We start from the raw sequence: 10,747 nt of genomic DNA, 5'->3' as shown, positions 1-10,747 counted from the left end.
CACACACACACACACACACACACACACACACACACACACACACACACACACACACACAGTAACAGATTCCCTTGCCGAGCCCTTGGCTTCAAGTGTCTAAACTTTCTGTCTGTACTGTGTGTTTGTTGGGAGGCAGAGTAATAGGCAGCAGCGCTATAAGCAGAGACTTGCTGCCTTTGCCAGCCTGTCGGATTTCAAGTTTATTAAGTATATCAAACCAGGGCTGCCCCCCTCAGGGAACATTTGCAATCCAAAGCTCTGCTTGGTGTCGCCTCCACCAGCGTCAAGCTGTCACAAACACTCCACTTAATTTGCAAAGCAGTGCACAGAGGGGGAGAAATAAGAAAATAGGAACCGAGCGTCATTTTCCACGTACCGTGTTTGTGTGTGTATACACCATTTGCATCTAAATCAAACTGATGAATGTTGTTGGCTTGACATGTTTTACAACTTATTTTGTTGTATAGCCTACACAACATAATACTGTATATACAGTATATTCTGTTCATAATAGTATAGACATGATCATGGAGTAATTTCTTTTAAATAATAATCATTGTCAGTAGGTGTGCAGATCTACATGCTCACAACGCCTCGCAACGCGAGGCGTTGTGAGCATGTAGATCGGCTATTTTCACAATGTTCACCTCTTGCTTATTTAATATTTCACAGTTTGGTCAGTCCTGTAGAATATTCGACTATTCGAATACTTTGAGGTTGAATAATTCGAATACTAAAAATCACTATTCGTGAATGCCCTACTGTCCATTGTCCGCACAACAAGTGAAAAGCTTCCCCTGATTGGTCCATGTGTAGATGGTGACGTAGAATACATACTGCGGTATTTTCAAAACAACAATGGCTGCCCTCGATGCAACAAGTGTAACGCTGAAACGATAAAACAAGCAATAAGTGACTGACTGACTGATTTCAAGACACTTGTTGTGGCCATCCAAGCAGACATCAGTTGCAAATGAACCAGTGAGTGAATTGTTGAGAAGCAACCCCCCATCATACTTACTCACAATCCTGGCACCTCCCGGCTTGAGAAACTGACGGTCCGTTCCCCACACACTGCGCTGCACTCCTCTGGACCAGATATGCAATTTATCAGCTGGGAAACATGCAAGAAGGGGCTTAAGGTGGGAGAGCCCTGTGTGTGTGTGTGTGTGTGTGTGTGTGTGTGTGTGTGTGTGTGTGTGTGTGTGTGTGTGTGTGTGTGTGTGTGTGTGTGTGTGTGTGTGGTCACGCTACACCAGAGCAGTACTCAGTATGCTTGGGCTCATTTCACTCTCCAGTGGACAGAGGAGCCTGTATGGACCCCGCGGTATTAAACAACCAGAGGCACTCCCACCCAGTGGTGTAAAGAAACTAAGTAGATTTACTTAAGTACTTGTACTTAAAGGGGAAGACCACCCATTTTCAATATTGAACTATGTCATTAATATACCTTATAGGAGTTGTGTGGAAATCGAAAAAAAAGTTCCCCCCCTTCTGTGTTGCCTAGAACTGGAAGATTGATTTTGGGGTTTGTATTGTAAAGTACAACGGTGTGATGTCATCAAGTTGTACTTTACAATACAAACCCCAAAATCAATCCTCCAGTTCTAGGCAACACAGAAGGGGTATATTAATGACATAGTTCAATATTGAAAATGGGTGGTCTTCTCCTTTAAAGTACAATTTTTAGGTATTTGCAATTGAGTGTTTCCAATTTCCACTTTACTTTTACTTCTACTCCACTACATCTCAGATCCAAAATGTTACTTTTTACTCCACTACATTTATTTGAAAACGTTAGTTACTTGTTAATTTGCAGATATAAATTATAATATTATAAAACATACATGAACCACATAGATGAACCACTTTAGCCCTATTATACCTTGGTTATTTGTAGTTCTGCTATTTTCAAACATTTTGAACTTTTACTTTTGGTACTTTAAGAACATTTCTATGCCAACATTTTCATACTTTTACTCAAGTAGCCTATATTTTGAATTCCGGATTTGTACTTGTAACAGAGTATTTCTATACAGCAGCATTGATACTTTTACTTTATAGGTAAAACATTTGAGTACTTTTCCCTGCACTGCCCCCCGCGGTATATAAAACTACCCGAGGCGCTCCCACCCACAGGCCTGCCAGCTCTCCCCTCACCGCCTGAGGGGGAGGGAGGACCTGCAGGGCCAACGAGACAGAGACTTATGATGAGCCCTGCGTGGGGAGTGGGAGGGGAAGGGGGGTCAGGTGGGGTTGTATATGTGACTGGGGTTGAGAGAGAGAGAAAGAGAGCAGGGGCGTCAATTGGGTATGGCAGGGGTATGCAACTGCCATACCCTGGGTCCAGGGGGGAAAATAAAAGTTACTTTTAAATATAAATCCATGAATGTCTCTTTGTCTATCTGTGCTGGTTATTATGTTGTTAAATTACAGTAAAATAACTACAAATGCAAAATGTTACAAAATGGTCACTTTAACAACTTGGTATTCTCCCCATTTTGACAAAATGGTATATTCCCAGGTTCCTCAAGTCAGCTGCACAGGTGGAATTCATTATTGTTAATTGTGGCACGTTTACTAACAAGTTTAGCTGCACTTGAACAACCATTCCAGGCTGCCATATCCAGCCCCCCAAAAACGTAGAAACGGGGGAAAAATAGAATGTACTTCTTAAAATAAATGTATCATGCCTGTTGCTAAGGTATGGCAACATGATGCCATACCTTAGCTTTTTCTGAACTGACGCCACTGAAAGAGAGAGAGAGAGAGAGAGAGAGAGAGAGAGAGAGAGAGAGAGAGAGAGAGAGAGAGAGAGAGAGAGAGAGAGAGAGAGAGAGAGAGAGAGTGTGTGTGTGTGTGTGTGTGTGTGTGTGTGTGTGTGTGTGTGTGTGTGTGTGTGTGTGTGTGTGTGTGTGTGTGTGTGTGTGTGTGTGTGTGTGTAGGGACTAGGGAGTAAGTAATGGGAGGGAGAAGCTTTTATTTTATGTGTGCAGAATTCTATATGTTATGTGCGCAGGGTTACTAGACCATGTGTTTGTACATATTATTTGTTGTCCTTTAACGTGAGGCATTTTGAGTTTACTATGCATGAAATGTGCTATACTATACGTATAGCACATATACCCATATACCCTATCTCTGTTTTTCCCCTCCCGTATACGTACAGTATGTGAAGGCCTGCTTATGTCTCTATGAGCGTTGGTGCATGCCAGTACGTACAAGAAGGAGACAATGGTTGACTCAGGATTTGCAAACAGCCTGAATTCCTCTATAGATGGTATGCTAATGTTACCTCTGCGTTACAAGCGCGTCAAACATCTCTCTCCGCGAGTGTGAACATGAAGAATGACTTCCAAAGAGATAATAGGACTTTTAAGCAGGACAACGGATTACTCACTCCCTGGAATTATGCAATTCATTACAGCCTTTCTTTTTATAACTATAGACTAATTGCATTAGTCGTGATGGTTATTTCATCAGCCTGTCACGCTGATTGCGTTGTGGAAAAACGAATCGACTTTTCCGAGGAAGACATGAGCCATTTTCAAATCGGGCCTGCAAGGCTCATGTGTGTGCCTTTAGAGCAAGGAGTAATGTTTGATTTATACAATGGTCGTACAATGGTGTTATGCCATAAAGAGCAGGTCTATAAGCTCACATTGTGTCATGCTAGGGCAAAAAAGTATAAATCAGGCTTAATGGCACAGTCTGTCTGAGATTATGGCAATGACGACATATTGTATAGTAGATGATGATCACATAGGTTGATCTCACGTTATTACAGTCACTTCAAACTCTAATTTCTTGTTTCTTTTATTGCCGTCTCTTTCTTTATTGCCCTTCCCCGAACAGTCTCTTTCAGTCCTTCAGTCCTCGACCCACCCAGCCTATCTTTTGGATCCAGATAATCAAACACAGTGGCCAGCAATATTATGAAGCAAGAGGAACGTGGCCAGCCATTCTGATAGCCAATGACCCATCCATCCATGACAAACAACCATGGGATTGTGTACATTCTGACTGTGTAGGGCTGAAGTGATGCATTGTGTCAAACAAAACCACATTTACTCTCAAGCCATCATTGGCAATGCACCATGGGAAGCGACAGGGATGGATGATTTTTCATGGTTTCATGCTTACAAGAACAGGAGCGAACAACACGTTTAGCTATATGTAGTGGTGTAAAGTAACTAAGTATGTTTACTTAAGTACTGTACTGTACACTTTCTCTTTTATTTGTATACTTTACTTGAGTATAATTTCCAATTTCCAATACCTTTAATTCTATTCCTCTACATCCAGTGGATCCAAATTTTGTACTTTTACTCCACTACAATTATTTGAAAACTTGCAATTTGCAGATATAGATTATAATATTATAAAACATACATAAACCACGTTAGCCCTATTTTATACCATGGCTATTTGAAAATAGCCAATCTACAAGTTGATCTGCTGTTTTCAAACATTTTGTACTTTTCCTTTTGGTACTTTAAGTACATATTGATGCCAACACTTTCACACTTTTTCTCAACTAGATTTTGAATTCGGGACTTTCACTTGTAACAGAGTATTTCTATGTTGCCGTATTGATAGTTTTACTTAAGTAAAATATGTGAGTACTTTTCCCCCCACTGGTCCACGTGGACGGGGGCGTCAGCGGCTCTTGCTGGAATAATGGTGGAACACTGACTGTGTTCCCAGTTTTATCTCCATCTCATAAAGAGGAGATAAAGCCCTGGAAAATAAGTATTGCTGAAGGTTTCTCATCGGAAGTAGAGGAGGTTACAGGGCTGCATGTTTGCCATCTTACCGGATCTTCCTGTAGCCCTGCACTTCATCTCGTTCTTCAACATAAGGGGGTTTCAGACGGAGCACGGTTGCCGCGTCATAGTAATTCATTTTCAGTGGGAGGCGGGGGCGGCTATTTCGTCCGTGCGGAGAATTTTAGAGGCGGCGAGGCGAGCAGGCGCTGTCCCGTGAATTCTCCGCAAGTGTGCTCGTTAGTGCATGCGCACGCGGGCGGCGGGAGCTGGATTGTGGTCATCTTTGTGAAATACCAAGTGGCGTTTACTCACTGAGCAAGTGTGTTTGTGTCTCACCGCGGCGCTGACACAAGCGGAATGGACCAGAGTCTAGTCTGCTACAGTGCAGAACTTCCAGAAGCAGGCCTAAATAAGCCAGAGACATTTTCCCGTCGCACATTTTTACTAAATACCATATTCACAATCTCAACTCTCAAATTCCTATACTAATCAACTCCAAAGCCATGCTAGTAATAGTGCTATGGAGAGAGAAATCACTGCATCTCACCGTTTGTTTGCTAATGAGGATGACATTTGTTGCCACATCTGACACATTTTGTGAGTGAAACAAGCTAATGAAAACAAGCCCAAAAGAAGCAACCATTTTTACCACTTTAGCCCTATTACATCAGCTTTATATTTTAATAATCTTGAAAGCAAGACCCAAATAATCAACTACACTAAGGAAAATAAACATTAACAAAAGCAACACGCAACTATAAATATTTACTAGTAACTTTACATGAAGACCTAAAGTCGCTTATAATGAGCAGACCTGGTGCTTAGTTTGTGCCAATAAAGCAGCAGTAAAGCACCAATAAATGCCACAAACTGCCAGTCTGCCAGGAGTTGGAAAGAGTTTCTTGTAGACTGTTTGGTGTGGACTGTGGAGACACCTGTAAGTGTAGCAGTATGGGCGTTTCCCACCACCCATCCTCCTCCCAGTGGTTAGCTAGTCTACTGATTGAGAGCAGTAGGCCTACTTAACCAGTATGGCTTTCAGCTGCCAGTTAGCTGTCTGTCTCTACAAGCTGGGGGCACTGTGTGTGGACCGAGGTGGTCCCCCAGCTCACGCTGGTCTTCTGGCTTTAGCTACACTTGCATCTTGCTCTGTGAAGCTGCTGAAGCATGGTGCTACAAACACTCTGTCTGGAGTTGTGCGGCGATCATCACCATGCACATCCGTTTATTAGGCCCTACCCGGCGTCTGCTGCTGCGTACGTGACATTGGTTGTGTCAACTTCTGTGTGCCGCCCGAACTAAAGCGGGCCGGTGGCATTGCTGCTTTGCTGTCCGTAGAGTTACCATCCATTGAGAAAAAGGTTTGATTGATTGATTGAAGACTTTATTAGAAGTTTGCATAGAAAAAGGTACAGTTTCATGACGGTACAGTTCACTGGTACAAGGTCAAGGTAAAAGGAGATCCTAGAAAAGACTAAGCTCCATAGGAAACCATTGAAGTATCTCATATAACGTTGAATGACAGACGGATAGAACACAGCACTATGCAGTAGATGTAGTAAAAAAATAAAAAAATAAAATAAATAAAAATAAACAGTGCAAAAACATATATACAAGTAGGTAAATACAAAGAAAGGCCAGGGGAGGCTGGGCTAGGTTTGTTATTGCCAGTTGCGAATGGCTGCCGCCTGTAAGTGTTTTTTCAAGGCAATTTTAAAGGATGCTAGGGAACCACACTCCTTTAAGGCCTTCGGTAGGGCGTTCCACATTTTGGTTGTATAGCAGAAGAACGAGTTTGACCCTTTGTTTGAGTTGCCTTTGGGTGTGTGTGTCTGTATATATATATATATATATATATATATATATACATATGTCACAGTTTTTTTGAGTTTCAGTGAAATTGAGAACCGGAGCGCTCGTCGTGCGGCGCGGGGCGGAACAAGCGGTCGATTTGTTCCACAACGCCAATGTAGCGTCGGCAGGAATGATAGCGCCTCACCCCACGGAGGTTAGGGTTAGGGTTAGGCATAGTTTTACTGAGGTTAAGGTTAGGGTTAGGGTTAGAGTTAGGCATAGTAAGTTAATGGCTAAACACATCTGAGCTAGGCTAGTAGATAAACAAAGAGAGAGTGGTCGCAAACGAGTGACGTCAGCGACAACACAAGTGAATGGCTGTTGTCGCCATCTCATGGTCATTATGCAGAATTACACAGGTGCGCTGATAAGAGACTATCAAAGTGAATTGATCCAGGAGGTGGTAGGGGTGTGTGGTGAACGACAAAACGAGCACTCTTACCCCAATCTCACTGAGTTACCCAAACTGACTGTAACATATATATATATGCACGCACACACGCGTGCACGAACACACACACGCACGCACGCACGCACGCACGCACGCACGCACGCACGCACGCACACACACACACACACACACACACACACACACACACACACACACAGTGTGTTCAGATTGGCATTAGGAAAACGGAAATGGAAAGTCTGGCGTGATATCAAAGAAAGCACTCTTTGGTATTTTGAAAAAGACATCTGCATATAAATACTGTTGCATTGCTACTTTCAGCTTTAGGGTAAAACACATGGCAGGCTGAGGTCTTCCGTTGAACCCTACAAGAAGATGAGATGAGACTGGTGTAGCTTCTGACTTGAGCTTTGACTCAAGTTGCACCACTCAAAGATGGACAATGTTGTGGTATAAGTCAAAGATTGTTTTTTAAATATAAACCATTTCTGTAAAAAATATTACATGACTGCTAGCGTTTTTTAAATTCACCAGTGTAGTTCAAATGGATTTACATTGTAAGATGAAAGAGGCTATTTGCATATTTGCATATTTTCTTCCAGTCACAGCACTCATCCGAAGGTTAAGCCTTCTTAAGAAAAAGTGGTTTGGTAAGAGACCTCATGTTGCTGGGGCTCACTCTCAAGGGTTAATCAACCAATTTAAGCAATATATCCAAACCCAGACGTTCCAATTGATGGTGGTATTGATTAACGTTTTCTAGCATTTTCTATAGTGTGCAGACGTTTTCACAGAGAGCCTCTGTGGGAGGTGAGCAGTCTGTGAGTCCGTGGCAAATTTCACGAACCACAAGACCAATTAGCACTGACGTTCCTGTACACGCTGCAAGAAGACCAATCAATTAACACCCTCAATCTTTTGACACGTTTTATATTATATTTAAACATTTAAACTTTGGCCACGTGAGGTAGATCCGCAGGGAATGCATGCCGCTATAATAGACCCCATGTTGTTTCTATTTCAAAGTTTCTCTTCCCAGCAGCCAAGATGTGTGCAGTTTCATATACAACTTTGCTCTTGTGTAATATATGAGATGTAACAAATAAAATATGATATCCTGAAGAATTGCAGGTCTGGAAACATCAGCTCAGGGTGCGTTCAATTTACGGACATACATGAGACATTCAGTGACCTTCCCATCGACTCATGCTAACATAAACATCAACCATATATCTAATATATGAATGCATATCATATGCATTGACCTGGCTATATCCCACATCAATAGTATCTTCTCATCAGATATCAACACCTCTGCTCAGCTATCATCCCCCTCTGAAGCCCCCTTGACCCTGCCTCCGGCACCAAAGCCTCTGTTGATTAAAGAGATGAGGCCTCTCATATACCAGGCCCATGATGTCTGGAGTGGCAAGCCGAAGGGGGCTGCTTGCATCACCAACACCACCGCTTGTATTAATGCGCAACCATTGCTCTCCCCCGCATCTAAATGTTTCATTACAGACCCAGCGCAGACACAATTTCGCGGCCTATATGGGGCCGCTCCCCGGCAAGCGCGCTCTCTTAAGGGAAAAGTAAAGCATGACAAATTGAAATAAATGAGAGAAGGAGAGAGGGGAGGAGAGGTGGAGGGGCACAAGGCCTTTTCGCAGATGCCTCTTTGTATTCCTCTGCCATCTGCCTCCATCTCACTTTCTGTCAGCACTCACACGTCCTACACTTCAATTCCACTGCGGCTTTGCCATTTATTCATCTGTACGTTAGTGGAGATGAGAGTGGTGAAGAGGACATTGTCAGCTGTCCTAATGATTGTGTAGTGTTTTGGTCAAAAAAGTTGTTTCATGTCCATTAATCCATAATCACTTCACCATTATTCAGTTCAGTATGTGCTGTACCATTCAAAAGACACTGGTGGACGGTGAGAATGTATTCACCATTTCATGCATCTTACATGGTACCCATCTACCAAGGTTATCTTACACCATGTACACATCATCATATCCCTTTGACAGGCGAGTCTTCTCAGACATGATACACAAGTATACTAGCAAATTGACAAATTGAATCCGAAGAAAAGCCCAACAACCATCTAATTTCCTTATCAGCCAGAAACCATGTGGGATTTGCAGTGTTGTTTTGTGGTTTTGCTTTTCTATTGTTTTAGTGTTAATCATGTATTGTAAACCATTTATTTTTGCACTATAAAGCACTTTGAGCTGCATTTCTTGTCATGAAAGGTGCTACCGTGCTATACAAATAAAGTTAGTGTGGTTGCCAGTAGGGGCAACCAGACTATTGTTCTAGTCCAGAACACAAACGTAAACATAGCCAATCAGGAAGCACCAAAAATATTACATAGCCAATCAGGAAGCAGCATTCTCACCATTATAGAGTAAGTCCATTTTAGGCCTAGAATTATTGAATGCTTTAACTATTGATAAATAGCAGATATACATGCTCACAGCGCGGCACCGAGTGCCGCGCTGCGAGCTTGTAGATCTGCTATTTTTGAAAAAGTTGTGAAAATGTGTGCAAATCTTTGAATATATGTATTTTTAAAGCAAACGTTTGTAACTCAAATTTTGCTTCTGGGGGTGGTCCCTGGGACTAGATATTTTGAGATGGGGGTCCGTGGCCAAATAAATATCAGTTTAGGGGTCCTTCACATGAAAAGGTTTGAGAACCACTGACATAGTAGTCTCTCAAGAACAGACTAACTGAGCTCCAGTTGAGTGAAAAGGACAATGGCTGGCCAGATTGCTGACATAGAAACATAGGTTTTTCCAAAAACCTTAGAAGGATTAAAAGATACTTTTGAATCCATTTTCTAAAATAGCAGATCTACAAGCTCGCAGTGATGCACTCGGTGCTGCTCTGTGAGCTTGTATATCTGCTATTTTTCAATAGTTAAAGCATTCAATAATTCTAGGCCTAAATGGGTTGAGTTCAATGGGGGAGTGGTAGTAGTCAAGCAACCACACTCGTTGCCCGAAGTTCTGGGGAAACTTTCTTTCACTAGATAAACTTTTTTCACTAGATAAACTTTTTTCACTAGATAAACCTTTCCGCTGCCATTGGAAAAGGATGGAAATTGATGGGAATCAGATTGAATTGGAAATTGAAGGACAAACATTTGAGGAGTGGTGCTAGCTTTGGTCGAGCTTCACATGACAGTTAGCTTACTGCAGAATATAGTCACGGCAACCACACTCGCAATTTCCGATTGCATGTTTCTAGTTAGTGTGGTTGCCAGGGCAACCACATTATTACTCTGGGGAATTTTGCAGTTTTTACAAACTCTTAGTCTCATTGACTTGAATGGGACACTCCATATATAGTGAGTAACTTTTAGGTATCTGACCTTTCCCATTGACTTTGAATGGGAAACACCATATATAGTAAGGTAACTTTTATGTATCTGACCTTTCCCATTGACTTTGAATGGGAAACACCATATATAGTGAGTAACTCTTTTGTGATGTAAGAGTAAGGTAACCTTTTAGGCAACCACACTCGCAATTTCCCAAATTGCAATTTCTCTAGTTATTATTATTGTGGTGACATGTGCACACATGAACTCCATTCATTCAAATCCACACATACACATACACACCTATGCTAGCCTCACTCCCCCCACACTCACTCACACATATCCCCGTGCCTTCAAACTCTGAAGCTCTCACATCAGCCAAGCTCC

This window comes from Nannobrachium achirus, assembly GCF_963921795.1.
Source record: "Nannobrachium achirus genome assembly, chromosome: 6".
Taxonomy (NCBI): Eukaryota; Metazoa; Chordata; class Actinopteri; order Myctophiformes; family Myctophidae; genus Nannobrachium; species Nannobrachium achirus.
This window is presented reverse-complemented; position numbering follows the sequence as displayed.